We start from the raw sequence: 18388 nt of genomic DNA on the forward strand, positions 1-18388 counted from the left end.
TGCTCTGGGTGCCGGGGCTGTGAGCTCCTGGGGCAGCGCAGCTGCAGAGCCAGCCTGACCCGGTGCTCTGTGCTGCGCGGTGGCGAGGGTGTGGCCGGCTCCAGCCGGGTGGCGCAACTGTAGCGCCGCCAGCCACTGGTGCTCCAGGCAGCGCAATAAGGGGGCAGGGAGCAGGGAGATTTGGATAGAGGGCAAGGGAGTTTGGAGTGGTGGTCAGGGGGCAGGGGTGTGGATAGGGGGCAGGACAGTCAGAAGACGGATAATAGGGATTAAATGGGGGCAGGAGGCCTGGGGGGGCAGTCAGGAAGGAGAGGGAGGGTTGGATGGAGGGACAGGGGGCAGTCAGGAGCAGGGGTTCTGGGGGCAGTCAGGGGACAGGGAGGAGGGATGGTTGGATGGGGCAGGGGTCCCAGGGTGGGCAGTCAGGAATGAGAGGTGGGGTTGGATGGCACGACGGGGGCAGTTAAGGGCAGAGGTTCCCAGGGAGTCAGGGGACAGGGAGAAGGAGTGGTTGGATGGGGCAGGAGTCCTGGGTGGGGGCAGTCAGGAATGAGAGGAGGGGTTGGATGGGAAGGCGGGGGGCAGTCAGGGGCAGGGATTTTGGGAGCTATCAGGGGACAGGGAGCAGGGCTGGGGTACGGGTCTAGGGGGGCCGTTAGGGAACTGGAGGGGTTAATGGGCAGGAGTCCATGGGGGAAGTCAGGGGCGAGAAGCAGTGGAGGTTGCATAAGGGGTGGGGCCAGGCCATACCTGGCTGTTTGAGGAAGCACAGCCTCCGCTAACTGGCCCTCCATACAATTTCCGAAACCCAATGTGGCCCTCAGGCCAAAAAGTCTGCCCACCCCTGTTATAGATCTTTCCCAGGAGAACTGGTTCTCATGCCAGAACCGTGCCAGATTTCACCAACCCTGTAGAATAAGATAAGCATGTGGGTCAAGATTTCCAATAATTGATGTTGGAAGCCACTCTTGCAAACCTTGGCCCTGAACACTTGGATGCTAGTAATCAGATGCTCCGAATCTTTCCAAGCTTCCCATCCGTAGATGAACGTTGATCGATAAAGCAGACATACCCATTGTTAGGGGATGTATGTAAATGTGATTAAAGATTACATGGATCTGCAATGCTCTGGGCTTTAAAATCAGGCAGCAATCAAAAACCCATGGGAGCTCTCGCTTTAGATTCACAAGCCACTTCCTCTTTGCTGGCAGCAACTTAGATGCTGCTGCAGCTTACAGATGAGCTGTTTTCATGAAAGGGCCTGGTCGTCCCTATGGTGTTGAGTGCCTTCCTAGAGAACGCAAAAGAGAGAGGAAAAGAAACTCATGATTAAACTGAAATTGACATGAGAACTCCCATTGGTTTTAAGCTCCTTTGAGTCCCCTTCTGGAGCTATAACTCCATTAATCTAATATAAAACACTGTACTAGAAAAAATATGGGGCAAGGTCCTCCCATGCTATAAATTGGCATAGCCACATTGACTTCTGCGGAGCAGTGCCCACTGACGCCAGCTGAGGATCCGGCCCTTAGTTCTTCCATCAGCTCACCGGGAACGATGCAGCGAATGAGTTGTAATTTGCGTACCCTGTGAATTTAGATGTATTAACTTCACTGCTGAAGAATTCTCTTCAGTCATTCAAATCTCTTTATTCTCCTCTCTGCCTTCTTGTATAATAGTCCACGCCTGGGGGGCGGCTGAGATCTCTCCATCACTCTAAGCCATGTGAGAGGCAGAATTCGCGTGCCTTGATATGGAGTGTCAGAAGGGACTTAAGAAACTTCCCCCTGAAAGCTATGATCGGGGATAACGTGTTCTTTGCTGTGATTAGGATGATGATGTATTACTTGTAATACAAGAGTGGCTAGGGGCCCCAGTCAAAATTACAGCTCCTCTCCCCCAAGCTAGCTACTGTACATGCACATGGTAAGAGACAGCCCCGTGCCCTGAGAGCTTACAGTCTACATAGGCAAAGAGTGGGAGGGGAAACTGAGGAATGGGGAATGAAGTGACTTTATTATTATTACAACTTCAGTGCTTAGGAGCCCATGCTCCAGGACCCTGTAGTGCTAGGTGCTGTACAAACAGAACACAAAGCCCCAAAGAGCTGTCAATCTAAATATAAGGCAAGAGACGACAAATGGATAGAGACAGGTCGATGGGGGAGCAAAGGAAACAGTGAGACTGTATTGATCAGTATGGTGCACTTGGTCTCTGCTTAGCAGCAGCTTAACCACAGAGTTGGGAATGGGACCCAGGAGTAAAACTCTTGCCCTGTTGAAGTCAGGGGCAAAATTCCCATTGCTTTTAGTAGACCTGTGACTTCACCCGACATTTCTTGACTCCGCGTCCTAGTGCCCTAGCGGCTCGACAGCACTGCATCCCTTATGTGAAAAGCACTGATTGTGTATTTGAGGTTGTTATGTTTTCCCCCTCTGCTCTCTTTTTTGGAGATATCATTTTTAACAGCTAACACATGGATATTACCAAGACGACATTTCCTAACAGCATAATCAATACAGTATAGCTTTTGTATAGTGTCTTCCATACAAACTACATCCCAGAACTCTTTGCAGACTTATGGTTCACTGCAGGTCCCTGGTATAAATTACGGAAAGCAGTTGTACGGCGATAGAATTAAAGCATTTAGTCAGCAGGCCAACTGCAGGGAGAGAGAGATGTTTAAGTGTAGACAAGGGAGCAATAGGCTGCTTTAAACAAGTCAACAAGGAGGTTGGAGGATGTGGCAGGCTCTTGAGGTGGTGGGGAGAGATGGAAAAGCGAGTAGATGCTTGCGTGGGTGCTGTGAGCAGGAAAGAGGAGTGGTGAAAGGTGTGAGGCTGTGTCTACACCAGGAAATGGAACTATTTGTAATTGAACACAGACTGTTCAGTGTATCCGCACGGGCCACGCTGAACTAGTTTAAGAACCTTTGCAGATACACCCACGCTAGCAGTGTTCCAATCCATTTCAGTCACAGTGTCCTCTGGCCACCTCTTCTAAACCTCCCGTCACAGCTCCCAGAAGCAGCGGATTCTGGGAAATTCCTTATGGGCACCATTGAATATTAGAATGCTAGTAGGGATGGATAATTGAGCATTTCAGCAAATCTGTGTCCACACAGACACTAAACCAGTTGAGACTGAATTGGTTCTTAGACCCAATACAAGCCTCATCTATGCCAACCAATTTTCAAAACGCTTATAAACCAGCTGCAGCATTTCTGCATGTGGTTGTCGCATCTGTTGCTAGGAAATTAAACGGGTTCTTAGACCAGCATGGGTCTTCAGTGCAGTCAAGAGTTGTAAAAGATGGCTACTGTCCCTTTAAGAGAACTCTTAACTTTGACAAAGGCAAAGAAATTCACCAGGTGCCTTCTTGTAATTTCTGATTTGAGTTTCTGGCCTTGTTCAGTCTTAAAGCTCCTGACACAAAAATCATTTGCTCCTCAGTCACCAGTGCTTTGGAGAGGCAAAGTGGTAATTTCATACTTTTCTTTAAACAAAGTGGTCACTGATTAAGCACAGAAAAGAAACAATCACTAAGGTTTTCTCTTCCCTTTCCTGTGCAGTGCATGAGAATTCTTCCTCCTGCTGAATTCAGATTCTATCCAGAGAACTATCCCTCTGTAGCTTGCCCTGGGCTGTGGGGGAGCCTGCAGATGAGATAGCAAAGTGGTTTGACTTGACTGCAGCCTACCTGAGCAGATAAATAATGATGCTGAGGTCTGGTGGTGCTTTACAAAGAATGATAAGTAGAATTATCCTCAGTGGGGAGGGGAAGTGATTTGTCCAAGGCTAATGGGAATAGTACCCAGGCAGCCGCAATCCAAATCCAGTGATGTAGCTACTGGACCCCAGAGATTGTCTGCAAAGTGTTTGCCTGCACTCTCATTTAAGGCAAGGAAGGTTTAAAGCAGTGGTTCTCAAACGTTTGCACTGGTGTCCCCTTTTGCCCAGCAAGCCTCTGAGTGTGACCCTTCTTATAACTGAAAAACACTTTTAAATATATTTAACACCGTTATAAATGCTGGAGGCAAAACAGGGTTTGAGGTGGAGGTTGAGAGCTTGCAACTCCCCCATGTAATAACCTCATGACCCCTTGAGGGGTCCCGACCCCCAGTTTGAGAACCCGCGGTTTAGAGGAAGACAGAGATTGCCCTTACCTTCCGGGTACAGAAACTCCAGTGCTGGGGCACAGTGTTATTCAAAGTAAAATGGACTCCCAGAGTATGTAATGACGTGGTCCAAGAAGGGGCATAACTTCCTACAGGTACACCTCTACCCCGATATAACGTGACCCGATATAAGATGAATATGGATATAACGCTGTAAAGCAACGCTCGGGGGGTGCGCACTCCGGCGGATCAAAGTAAGTTCGATAGAATGCAGTTTCACCTATAACGCAGTAAGATTTTTTGGCTCCCAAGGACAGCGTTATATCGGAGTAGAGGTGTACTATGGCAAAAGAGCTGGGCCTATTTGGGGCATCTTGGAAGAATGTGAGATAAAAAGCTGCCAGAACAAACATTTCCTTGGCATTCCCAAGGCAAGGGATGGGGAGGCAGAGCTGAAGACATACTCTGCAGCACAAAAGTCACTGCAGGAGTATTACTGGATCTGCATACAAAAGATCTGGAGAATTGAGCCCAGGATAGTGAAGACTGGTATCATTTGGCTTCTCCCTTCTGGATCTGATAGTGCGGGGATGGGGATGGGGAAGTGTGGTACCCTGCCTCTGAGTCCCACAGCTACAGACCCAGAACCTCACAATCACTCCTGCCCTGTGTCGTCCTTTAAAGGAACTCCGTGGGATTCACTGGACTTGGCCCCGCAGAGCAGCAAACATCCTGACACTGATGGACTGGAGAAAAGGCTCTGGAGTTGTACAGTAATTCACAAATCTAGCTGGGGCAACACCTGCGTGGCATTGTGCCGTTCAGTGCAGTGCATCCTCCCTGTGTCTCCCCTGTTGCTGCGCTGGGATGGCTCCCCTTTAGGGCGTGGGTTGGCCAAAGCCTACAGAGGAGATTAGTAAACCGGGATCCAACTGTGCCGCTCCTCAAGCAGTTGTCACTCTACCTAGATTCCAGCTACCTTGGACAGCGTCAGTGCTGAGCTGCCATTGGCTGAATAACAGTCGCCATCACTGTAGTCAGTGCTATGTGGTGCAGGGAGTTAATGGGCTCTGAGCCAGTTTCACCACCACAGAATCTTGTAGCAGAGCTTTAGTTCCTAAGCCAGGGAGCATGCACCATATAGCAGCTGTTCCCCACCTCTTCCCAGCCCCATCTGAGCACTCAGCTCTTCGCCCCATCTTTCCATATCGAGAGCTCGTTCAATATGGAAATGAGTGGGACGCAGTGAACGCGGAACCGCTCACTGTAGGGCGGTCACTTTTCAGGGTAGAACAGTGCTTGAAAAAGACCTTGCCAAGTTGCTCAGTGTCCTGAAGGTAGAGGAGGGGAAATTCCCGGCGGGAGGATGTCTTTGTGTAAGATGTCGTGTAGAACGCCTGGATCTCCAGGGTTACTGCATGGGCTTTGCCATTAAGAAAGATGCAGTCCATGGGGGAGCCTGGAAGGGGCCAGGGTAACAGCCCCTTAATGAAACAAAATCCAGAGGCAATCAAAAGCCTTACTTTGGAGGTCACAGGGCTCACCCCCCAAGCAGGTAGCTTGTCCTGGTTGATGGGAATATGGAATGTGCCTCCTGAATTTGGCAGCCTCTGGAGGATGCTCAGGGATAGAGATAAGTGTGTCTGCTTCCTGGTCGTATTTATCCTCATATTATATTCCAGGGCACTCACCCTGGGTAGATGTAATAATTTGTACTCTGCATGAGAGCTCCTGTTATGCTATGATCCAGCTGCCACTGAAGTCAACGTGAGTCTTTCCACTGGTATTAATGAGTGTTGTATCAGGCCCATAGCCCCACAAGACAACAAGAGAGGCAAAACAGTGGTGGTAGACTTGGCGGTCCTGGCTATCAGCCCTTCCCCAATAGATGTGCCTTAAACATCATATAGAGGGAAATTCCTTTCTATAGTAGAGATGCTACCTTAATGATAACAATGCCTGGTTCTTATACAGTGTTTATCCATAGATCTCAAAACATTTCACAAAGGTGATCACTAGCATTATCCCCATTTCACAGGTGGGGAAACTGAGGCACGGGTAGGTGATAGGACTTGCCTAAGGTCACCCACCCGGCTAGTGGCAGAGGTGAGACTAGGACCAAGGTCTCCTGAGTCCCTGTCCAGCACTCTACCCACAGCCCACACTACCTTAGGGTTTGTTACAAATGAAAGACTGTAAAGAAATAGTGCTTTGTGAGTCTGTCGTTGCAATGTTTGCTTTTTGCATTTCAAGTTGGATAGTGAAAATAGATGAGTGAGTTTCACTTTCATTTCTTGTGACAAGGGGCTGGGACACCACATGCACACATCCCCAGAGAGTGGAGTTTGGGCTCTGTCACTAATTCATAGCCAGTTTTAGGTCAGTTTCACTTTCAGGTGCTCATGCTTCAGGAACAGGGTTGCAGTGTGTGGATGGTTGATTCTGCAGAGGAATGTTCATTTGTCTATCTACAAAATATACATGGACTCCCATTGGGATTCAAAACAAAAAAACAGAGACATATTACAGTTGGTCTTAAGTTTTGTGGGAAAAAATATGGAGTCAAATTTGACCTGAATTGTGGCCCTTTAAGAAAGAAATCTTCAGATACAAAAGAGTGTCAAGTTCACTTACAGAGTCTTATTATTCATTTGTTTTATAGTATAGTAAAATCAGGGCCCCGTTGTGCTAGGCGCTGTACAAACACATAGTAAGAAGCAGTCCCTTCCCCTAAAGAGCTTACAATTTAAATAGACAAAACAAAGGGGAAACTGAGGCACAGATAAGTGATGTGGCAGGTCAGCAGCACAGCTGAGACTAAAATCATGACTGCTTAGTCCCGAGTCTTAAGTGTCCGGATGAATTCCACACTAAGTTCCTGTGACAGTCACATCCACTTCCTGGAGATCAGGTGGAACTCTAAAGGCAGGTCTTCACTACCCAGTCAATCAATCAGGGGTCAAATTATCACGTCTAGTGTAGACGCGATAAAATCGATCCCTGATCGTGTTCCCTGTCTACTCCGGAACTCCAGCTCGCTAGAGGGGGAAGCTGAGTCGACCAGGGAGCGGCAGCGGTCAACTCCCCGCCGTCCTCACGGCCAGGTAATTCGATACGGGTGTCTATTTGCATAGCTGAAGTTGCGTATCTTAGGTCGACCCCCCAGCTAGCGTAGACCGGGGCTAAGACTTCATGCTTGTACCAGGGAAAAACAACATAATTCATCCCAAATGCCTTACAAGTGCATTGATAGGACAGAGGAGGGAGTCTGCTCATTGCAGAGCTCAGACAAGAAAGAGTGCGTGTGTGTCAAACTCCCTGGCTCTTCCCTCCTCCTCTAGGCTTCTGAGAAGAAAACAAACTGAAAATTTATGATCAATTGAGTTCAGACTAAGGCTGGAGAGATAAGCTGGGATGGATGGTGTAGCTGCAGGCAAGTTCTGGATATTTCCAAGGTCACAGACTTCCTTGAAGAAGAAATTACAGGAGGTAGCATTATTTTGGATGGATTATGAGAACCATTACCCAGCTGAAGTTGGTTGTCTTTTCCTGTTTTGCTGTCCAATGGAATATCAGATGAGAGAGTCTAGAAAAATGAGCGGCACTCGCGAATGAGCATGAGTAGACACGGAGTGAAGGTTAGACGGCATTGCTCGTTAAAGGCCTGGAGCCAATAGGAACTGTGGGAGCTCAACACCTTTGAAAATCAAGCCCTGAAATATCAAAGACCTGATCCTGCAGTCTGATGTGCAGGCAGCCCCTGTGGAAGCTAGTGGAAGCTTTGCTAGAATAAGGGTTGCCGGATTGAGTCTCAGCTGGCTGTTACAAAAGGAGAGACAGCCCCCCTAAAAAGTTAGGGACTGTGTATAAATTAATGCACATGAGGATTTGGCAGCAGTCGGAGAGTTAGAAAGAGGAAGGGAGTAGGACCAGGAAGGAAGAGGATCAGAGACGATCCCATCTGTAGAAACACTTCTGATCTGGAGTTTTGGAAGAAACACAGATTTTACAAAGCTTATGTTTCAAGGTCTAAATTGACAGAAGAAAAAAAGACCCTTTAATTCTATTAGCAATCAGTGCCAACATTTCTGTAGCAACTACAATCCCAGCATATACATTGGTGGGAACAACCCTACAGTTCCAGAGGGGAGGGACACCCGGTATCTTCTCTCCAACCCTTATTTCTACATGTCTGTCTGCTCGTTCACTGAGTATTTCTTCATGTCTCTCTTTTCTTGGGAGACAAAAAAAAACATTGACCAAGCGTAGGGCTCAGGGTTTCAGTTCAGGCCCAGGCCCCGTATCCTGTCTCTGGCAGTGGCCAGTACCCAATGCTTCAAAAGAAAGCAAAACAAAGCCTTCCACAATGCATGTGAACTGTTGTGTAACTCTATCCTGACCCCACTGCTGCTAGGCAGCTCAGCTCCTGAGTCAAGAGGGCTGATTGCTCTTATTATCTTTTGTTACTCATAAGGCAGCAGGTTTGCTCAAGACACAATTGTTTGTTAAATAGGGAAACAATGATCAGGTAGAAACTTCCTTATTGGGGGGCCCCTCCTGCCTTCCCCTGTCTACCTGCCAGCCTCGGTTACAACCTCTAGTCCCTTTGCTTGCTCATAAACAGGCAGTAATAAGAATCTGATGAAACAGACTTCAGCTTTGATGCGCACGACCATACCACTTAGTGGTAGCGACTGAATGCAGAGTTAATTAGACAATGATTGCATGTTAATGAAACGACCATTGATTGGTGAAAGAAGGAGGGGGAAAACAAGCCTTTGACTAAAGTTCAGTAACAAAATGAGAGAGGCACTTAGTTCAAAACCAAGCTAGCAACCCGCTTGGCGCAGCAACAGGGATATGTGTAAAGTCCACAAAGGGCGAGGGTGCTTTTCTAAGGAGCCCTATTAAATATGCGTTGACTGTTTTGGCACCTTAGGCTCTCTTCATGAAGTTGTCATCGCACGGGCTTAGATCAGGCCCATCACCATTCAGGGCACCTACACGAACAGGCTTGTGTCTGTTTTGAAGCTCCCTCTATCGCTGCCGAGGGAGACGCCTGTGGAAAAAGAGAGTGGCACAACCCTTTCTAAGGGAAATTCAAAGCACACACCGGAGGCATGCAGTAAATCCCAGACTGTGTGCAGCGCTGGCTTCAAGTCTTTGTTAAAAGATGAGTTTAACAAGGGGCAGGGGTAGTGGGGATGGTGGCTTGACCGCCCCAGAGGACTGGAGTCCAGGGTTTATCCATGGAAAAGGTATAGAATGGATTAACATGAAGGCAAGCCCCTCCCAACACAGGTGCCATGACCAGTCAGCACCATTTCCACAGGCTTGAGAATTTGGTCTCTGTGTCTCTTTATTCTTGGCCTCTCTGTCGAGACACCCAGTAAGGGCGACAGGATATGATTGGGCATGTGACTGAAGGAACTTTTGATGCCAACTGGCAAAGGATACAGGGATACAGATACAGAGATCCCCTGGGTCTGGCATCTAGCTGCTAATACACCAAAGAATGTCTTGTAAGGTCTCTAGTGAAAGCCAACGGGTCATCATCATCGCTGGGCGATGTATGTATGCAAAACGTGTGAAGAGCTACCTATAACCATATGGTTTCTAGGACTGTGAGTTAAGGTAAGTCAGCGAAAGGTGACCCACTGACTCCTGTCGTGCAGTGGGGAGAGACACTTTTCTCTGGCTGGACATATGCACTTTGAGTATTGTATGGTTCATAATGGAGGCCCATTTACAGTCTGAGCAAAATGTGAATGTATTGATTTTGGAGCCTGGAGGAAAAAAAATAAAACCAGCAGTGATTATGCTGGTTAGAAGAAAAGACTATGAACTTTTGGAACTGTATGTGGGGTGCAGATGAATCGCCGGCCATTCCTTCAGTCTGTGAGGACAAGCTGCCAGCTGGCTCCATCTTACAAGAGGGGAACCCTGTCAAACTGAAAATGCTGGGAAAAGGACTTGGGGTCAGCTGTCTTGTAGGAGATAAGGGAATGCCTTGTGAGTTAAGATTAGGCTCTAGAAAACATGGTATGATTTTGTTTTATGTGTAACCATTTGTTTTGAGTATTCTCACACTCCCTATCACTTGAATCCTTGTTCTTTCATAACGAATATAGTCTTGTTTTCACTATATAGATATATCTAAGTGCTGTGTGTTAAGTGGAGTGGAGATCCCGAGTTGACTCTTACAAGTTGGCAGGTACTGTTCCTTTGGAAATATCAAATCTGGGGGCATTCAGCGAAACAGGGCTAGCCGAAGGATGCTCAGGGGTTGGCGTGTGCATATCGCAAACCTGTAGAGAGACAGCAAAGCCTGCAGAGTGCTTGGATTGCCAGAGGCTGGTGGTTTCAGGGAGCTGATCCACATCCATCACAGACAAGACTTCTTCACGCTAAGGGCTGGCTGTGGCAAGATGCCTCCAAACCCTGGGAAGCGTCCTGGGGGTTATGATGTAAATGGAGTCGCTGCTGGGAGCTGGCCTGAGATGGGTTCTGTGCTGGGAAGCCACACGACGCACAAGGAGAAGGGATGTTTTTTATCCCTGTTAACAAGTTGATGTCTGAACAATGGTCTGGAGGTGGCAAGGTGCCCAGAGGAGCCATGTGTGTCTAGCCATGTTGACAACCCAGGGCTGCGGAGATGAGTGTTGGATGGAGTTTGCCGAATGTAGGTGGGAGAGACTTCTGTGGGGACCAAGTCAGCCCAGAAGTTGAGATGTGTGAGACATGGCCCAGCTCCTCTGGCATGTTCGTGATGCAGCAGCTTCATAGTCAGCATGGGGGAGGTGGAGTAGATCGGGCTGTTGCTCGCTCCTGTGAATGGCACATGTATGTATGGGATGGAGCTTTCAGTGATAAGAACCTGCCACGGGGTGAACAGGAAAACCCCGGCCTGGGGAGCATAGAGAGGGGCATAGGGGTAAAACTCTGGCACAAAGAGTGCAGAAGAGGATAAACTATGGGTAAATTCCCCCATGGCAGAGGGAGTTTGGAGAAAGGGGAGAGGGAGGTAAATTTCCCCTTCTACCCTACTCCCCAGTAGGGGTAGCATTGGTGAGTGGGAGCTGGGGGTTAAGAGAGTTCTGCTGGCATCCTGGTGCTATGGGAGGGTTGGATGCTCCATCAGTCACATCATCTGAGTATCCCAGGCTTTGGTTTCCCAGGATAGGTGGCAGCTGGTACCTGGCTGCGGTTGCCCTGCCAGGCTAGTCCTGCAGTGAATATCTGACTCTGTGAGATAATCACATCTCCCCCTTTTTTCCAAACAGGCAGTGGAGGGGCGTAGGGCCGGGGAGGCTGGGCGAACAGGTCTGGTCAACAGACAGATATATTGACCTGTTAGTATTTAACGTTGTTTAACCAGGTAGAGATAAACGAAAGCTTTCAGGGGCTGAACTATCGCACACAACACAATTAAGGTGGCACGTGTTCGGAGGACGTAAAATCAGTAGGCCCAGACAGGAGGTTTTAGTCTCTATTTGAACTTGAGAAGAGAAGTGCATTTTCCCGCTGCCGCAGCTGTGCCTGCACCATCCAGGAGCCTCTCTATTAACTGTAGGCAAAGGCCTTTATTACCTTCCCTAATGATTTTTTCCTCTACGCTTTTGTCTTCATCAAAAAGAAAGACACATTGATTGCCACGGGGCTGTTTACTGAGAGGCCATCCGGACCACTGCGCCCGCTATGTGCCAGCGGGGCACCTGTCGCTGCCTTCATGGCTTAACAGAGAGAGAGAAAGAGGATTTCTAATAGAGACCTGCTCAGGCGCGGGGGAATGTGGCTCTGAGTGGCACCTCCCTGTTCCCTTGTGTCTCTAGGGCAATGCAGAGCCCTGGGTGGAATGTCTTATTCCAGCCGCTCTTCAGAGCCCCCGCGGGGAGAGAGATTGTCAGCCAGGCCCCTTTGTGCAGAATGTAGCAGCAAAACAGCAAAAGGGTGCGTGTCCATTCAGGTGGAGCCACGTTTAGGATGCTTGAGGCCCCAAGCAAGGGCAATGAGTCTTCCCCTCCCTTTGGGCCTGCTGCCGGAGTGTGTTCAGCTCTGTTAGTGGAAGGCTGGGTGGAGGTTCGGCCTCCCCTGCCAGCCTGTGCCAGCAAAGCAAGGTCAGCAGGGAACTTGGGATCACATCCACCACCACCACCACCACCCCCCCGACGCTGGCAGAGAGCAAGCCGTGTCCAGAAAGCAGGTGAGGCAGCCAGTCATTCCCCACTGTGAAGCAGGGTGTCTGCTAGGAGCCACTCCTAACCGGTAAATTGTAATGAAATATACTCAGTCCCTGGTTATTTCTGTATCACCCTTTGATTAATGGGCTGACCCTTTGTGTTAGACAGTGGAAGTGTCACATCCCATCTGGTGGACTGTCACAGCTGTGCGAATTTCTCCCCTCCGGATCAGCTGTTGCTACACACCTGCATGGAGGGAGAGCAACACCTGCAACCTTGTGTGCTCCAGACCCCCCCCCCCCGCCCCCAAGGACCACAGCAGTATATATATGGGGGTGGGGGTGGAAAAAGCCCTGGGTGGTTCAACTAGGCAGCGGTCGTAGCGGCAGGAAGAGCGCTCTGTGATAAAGACCCATGCAGGGGAAAGACGGCAGAGTGAGCTGAGCATTTGGATCGCCCAAAGGAGACGCCGTGGAGACATCAGGCCCAAAACATGGGCCACCTGGGCTGTTTGAAAAGGGTTTTGGTGAAGTGGTTGGAGCAAGGGGGCTGGGAGTTGAGAGGTCAGAGTTTGAGGCCAGATGCCTCCGCTGACGGGGGTGAGCCATTGAAACGGTGTTGGACCAAACACAGCATAGCAGAAGTAGGGCAAACTGCCGTCTGAGCTCTCTGGGGATAGTGTTCATGTCAGCAACGGATTGGTCTTCTGGCATGGATTCTCCAAGGTATTTAAGCACCTCTCATTTATTTCAGTTGGGGTTAGGCACTGAAATACCTTTGAGACCTGGGCCTCTATGCCTTTTAGATTCCTTCAGTGAAGACCATTTTCGACAGTTTCCCATGGCACCCAGGACCTCAAGTGCTATGGCACTGGACTGGCTAATGCTTGGGAACTAGCTGGAAAGAGAAGGGGAAACCCACAACAAATCGCAAGGGAATCTGACCAGCTTCACCATCCCAGCGGAGTTAAACAAAGAGCATAAAAGGGCGCATTAAAACGCCACTGTTTCCAATGTCGCTTTGCTTTAATAAGCAACACACGTTAATCTTGCCTTGCAGCGACCACCATTGAAATGCCCGCTAGATAAGTTACCGTGCGGTAGTGTCCGAGGATGAGCTGAATGTCTTTATTCTTAGTCAAATAAAATACCTGCAAGATTTCAGACATCGCAGCATGACTGCTGCTGACTTCTTAACAGCGATCATTGTATGCAAAGCAGTTTTTTCCTCAGCACTTATATATCTTTGAAGCTGGTTTTTGGGGTCATTCGTTTTCCCTTTTTGGTCGGCTCAATTTCTCTTTCCCTTCTCAGAGCAGCATAGCTTAAAATAATCCACCCCACCCTCTCCCGGGGCTGCTGGAAAAGGAATTTAACTGTCTTAATTCATATTAGCTTTCTTAGCTAGACAGACAGACAGACTGGGGATTTGGTGGCCCAGTTGAGACACCTTTAAAAGGGCCTGATTTCTGGAAATTGCCGAGCCTCCACTCCATGAAAATCAAGTGTCCCATGGAGGGAATCCAAAATCACTAGTCACTGGTGAAAGAATAGGCAGAAGCCTTCTGTTGATGGGCAACTTTTGGCTTAATCAGCTGTGTCACTTTGATGCTGTGACGAACTGGGAAAGTTCTTAATGTTTTCTCTGAATACTGTATTGGTGCCTCAGTGTCCCCATGGCAGTTCTTAAGTATCTGGCAGAGCCAAGGGCCAGTGCACCTAAATGCCTGACACTCTGTCTCCTAGCAACTGATGGCCTGGGCCCCTCCTCTGCAAAGGTGCCAGCTGAAGGTGTTGGAGACAAAGGGATCAGGTGACCTCCTGGCCCGGGAAAGGAGCTGAGGAGAGAGGAGGGGCTGGGGGGCTTGTTAGTCTGGAGCTGGCTGAGGTCAAGGGTGGAGGGCAGACCTGGGGGTCTGGCTCACTGCCCCCCAGAATGGACCCAGCCGAGGGGTCCGGTTCTCTGTACCTACAAGCTCTGTTTTAGACCCTGTTCCTGTCATCGAATAAACCTCTGTTTTACTGGCTGGCTGAGAGTCACGTCTGACTGCAAAGTGGGGGTGCAGAACCCTGTGGCTTCCCCAGGACCCCGCTGGGGTGGACTCGCTGTGGGAAGCGCACGGAGGGGCAGAGGATGCTGAATGCTCCAAGGAGAGACCCAGGAGGTGAAGCTGTGTGAGCTTCTTGCCCTGAACAAGTCTGCTCCAAGGGAGAGGAGGCTCCCCAAAGTCCTGACTGGCTTGGTGGGGAGCAGTTCCAGAGCATCGCCCGGGGACTCCGTGACAACTGGTGGCAGCGGTGGGACGTACTGCACCCCGTGAATGGCGCTGCTTGCAGTAAGTGACTGGGGAGCAGTAAAACAAAGGAGGGATAATGAGGACCAGGCGTGCTGAAGGCTCAGAGTGGGACGGTTTCAGGAGGCGGTTAACCTCTGGGAGTGTGTGACCAGCGAGAAGGACTGTTGGAGTAACAGGGTCCCCCTGAGGACTGCAGCGAGCAGTCTCAGGGGCGGAGGAGCTTGCCGCTCGACCCTGGGAGAGAGAAGGATTTTTGCAGTAGCAGGGTTCCCCTAGGGATTGCAGGAGCAGTCCCAGTGGCGGAGGAGTCTGCAGCTCGACCCTGGCAAAGAGGTGGTGATCACGAGAAGGGCTGGCACACCCGGGATTCTTCCTGGAAACCATGGGGGAGCCAAGAGCACACAGGCCTGTGAGTCCAGAGCCATTTGGGAACGATGAAGTGATGGCCTATCACCATCTCCTTGAAAAGGACACTGTGATCCTGTGCACAAAGAGAGGGTTACGCATGGGGAAATTCACCAAGGCACAGTTAATCGTGCAGTTGAAGGAGAAGCACCGCTCTGAGGAGCAGATTCCTGGCCCAGATGGGGCTACAAGAGGATCTGAGAGCAGCTGGAGCATCAGCCAGGCATCCCCGGGAGTCTGGTCCCCAATCAGACGAGGGTCTTCACGATTGGGTTCCCCATCAGGAGATTGGAGATGGATGGGATGGGAGCAGAGCCCAAGAGAGCGAGAGGACCATGAGAGAAAGGAAGAGCCCAAGGAAAAGCTGCAGGAGAAGCAGCAGCAGCGTGGATTGGTGATGGTGGAGCAGAGAGACATAGGGGGCTGCCCAGGGGTCAGTGGGGAAACACGCCTGCAGGGGCGAGACCCTGGGACAGAGAGAACTGTGGTGGTGCAGCCCCAGATGCTGAGGGACTGTGGAACCTGGGTGAAGTTCCCTGGGGTGAAGCCCCTCGCCCTGCCTATGGCCCAGATCCCTGTGCAGACCCAGGAGGGGTCGGGCTGGCTGGTAGTTCGGGTTCTCCAGGATATCGGCTGGGAGGCCCTGTTGGGGGGTGACTGTCTCCCCATGGGACAGGATCCAGGCCCCGCTCCTGTAATTGCCGAGGGTTTGAATTCAAATCCAGGGAACCAATTGGCTAGGATGGAAATGGTCAGTGAAAATGCAAATAACCTGGCTGGCAGGGGGGAGGGGCTGCTGGGCTCAGGATACCTGCCTACCTGTAACCAGCCCCTGGGGCTGAGTGGGAGGGAGAGATGCTCCCCGCCCCCCTGCACACCGGAGAGGGGGCTCACGCTGGCTCTGATGCTGTGACCAGAGCAGAGAGCTCGCTGCCTGCCCCCACTGGGACAGCAAGGGCAGCGCTGAGCACGGGGGGAGCTGAGACCCCAGCTGAGTGGGGGGACACCCAGGCAGGGCAGGTCAGCTGCCAAACAGGTTTGCCTGGTCCAGACGTGCTGCTGGGAAGTGATTACACAGCAGGGAGGGAGCTACCAGGGACAGGGCTCAGGGGGGCTGTGACCCCAGGCCCAGCCAGCGAGAGGGAGCAGGTCCCACTCCCTGCCCCAGCAGCTGAATCCCAGACTGAGCTGCAGAGGGATCCCTCCTTGGAGAAGCTGAGAGAACTTGCTGGCCACAGCGCTGCAAACCCCCTTGGGGAAGGCTGCAGGGACAGAGTCCTGCAGGAGAAGGGATTCCTGTACCGGGAATGGGCTCCCCAAGGGGAAGTAGAACTGGGGGGAATCGGGAGGCAGCTGGTGGTGCCCCAGGAATCCACAGGGTTCTTCCCGTTCGAGCTGCTGGATGGGAGGAGAGTGAGGGGACCCCTGAACCTGAAGAGGGAGGATTGGATGAAGAAGGGGGAAGAACCCCGGGAGGATCTCTTCCCTGAGGTGGGAGACAATCTCCCCATCAGGTGTTCCCCGTTCAGAGTCACTAGGAAAGCAGCCCAGAACCTGGAGAGAGAGGTCAGGGACATGCTGGCTTTAGATGGGATCCAGCCATTTTACAGCCCATGGGCCTCACCCGTGGGGCTGATCCCCAAGCGAGACAGGATGATCTGGTTTTATGGGGGCTATCAGAAGCTTAAAGCCATCACAGTGTCCGATGCCGACCCCATGCCTAGGCCTGGGGAGATTCTAGACAAGCTGAGAGGGATGGAGAACTTGGCCCTGGCAGACACTGATAACATGTGCATCTTTAGCCAGACCTGGGAGGAACAGGTGTCCCAGGTGAAGAGGGGGCTGGGCTGCCTCAAGGAGGTGGGACTGACGGTAAAAGCTGGAAAGTGCAAGGGGGGATGGCAGAGGTGTTGTGTCTGGGCCACAAAGTGGGAAGCGGCTGCCCACGCCCAGAGCTGGCAAAGGCCAAGATGGGGGCTCTTAACCAAGGGAGCCCGAATCACAGACCAGAGTGCTGGGAAAAGACCCAATCCCAGCTTGAAGCCCAGGGGTACTGGGGTGGCAAAGGGTGTGGGCTGCATAAACCTTCCCACATGCGGCCTGCAAGTGCCATCAAGCACACCCGACCTAAGGGAGGGCGTAAGACTGGACTGTCCTGGTGTAACTCACACCAAGGGATGGGAGAGATGCTGGGGCATCCATGGGAACCTTGGTGGGTTCGAACTTCCCCAGGTCACTGGCTGGAGTGACCTTGCTCAGTTCGGTCTCGAAGGGGGGAGAGATGTGACGAACTGGGAAAGTTCTTAATGTTTTCTCTGAATACTGTATTGGTGCCTCAGTGTCCCCATGGCAGTTCTTAAGTATCTGGCAGAGCCAAGGGCCAATGCACCTAAATGCCTGACACTCTGTCTCCTAGCAACTGATGGCCTGGGCCCCTCCTCTGCAAAGGTGCCAGCTGAAGGTGTTGGAGACAAAGGGATCAGGTGACCACCTGGCCCGGGAAAGGAGCTGAGGAGAGAGGAGGGGCTGGGAGTGGTAGTTAGTCTGGAGCTGGCTGGGGTCAAGGGTGGAGGGCAGACCTGGGGGTCTGGCTCACTGCCCCCCAGAATGGACCCAGCCGAGGGGTCCGGTTCTCTGTACCTACAAGCTCTGTTTTAGACCCTGTTCCTGTCATCGAATAAACCTCTGTTTTACTGGCTGGCTGACAGTCACGTCTGACTGCAAAGTGGGGGTGCAGAACCCTGTGGCTTCCCCAGGACCCCGCTGGGGTGGACTCGCTGTGGGAAGCGCACGGAGGGGCAGAGGATGCTGAATGCTCCAAGGAGAGACCCAGGAGGTGAAGCTGTGTGAGCTTCTTGCCCTGAACAAGTCTGCTCCAAGGGAGAGGAGGCTCCCCAAAATCCTGACTGGCTTGGTGGGGAGCAGTTCCAGAGCATCGCCCGGGGACTCCGTGACAGATGCCACCACCAGAACTGTGTCTGGTCACCTGGGTACTTTTGCCTAAGAAGCAATCGTAGGATAGGGCCTGGTATACTCAGGGTTAGGCGTCTGTTGCTGGTTAGAGTTGGGTGTGGGGATTTTCTCTCTCTTGCTGGAAGAAAGCAGCAGCAAACTGGCTTGGAGAAGGACAACGTTTGTGCCAATGGGGATGTTGGGTGAACAACAGTCCCAGCACTGCTTCAGCCCAGACGGAGCACTCTGCAGGAGTCAGAACGTTAATGCACCCTGTTACAAAACGGGTCACAAAACGGACTCCCGTCGCCTTTTCGAGGTCTGTAAATTGGGGCACTCCTCTGGTTCTTGCTCCTGCAAAACTTACTCTCCATGAAATAGCAGTGTGAGACTGGGCCCCAAAATGGAAACACTGTGGGCTGAACTATTCAGGCTTTC

This window comes from Gopherus flavomarginatus, chromosome 13 (assembly GCF_025201925.1).
Source record: "Gopherus flavomarginatus isolate rGopFla2 chromosome 13, rGopFla2.mat.asm, whole genome shotgun sequence".
NCBI lineage: Eukaryota > Metazoa > Chordata > Testudines > Testudinidae > Gopherus > Gopherus flavomarginatus.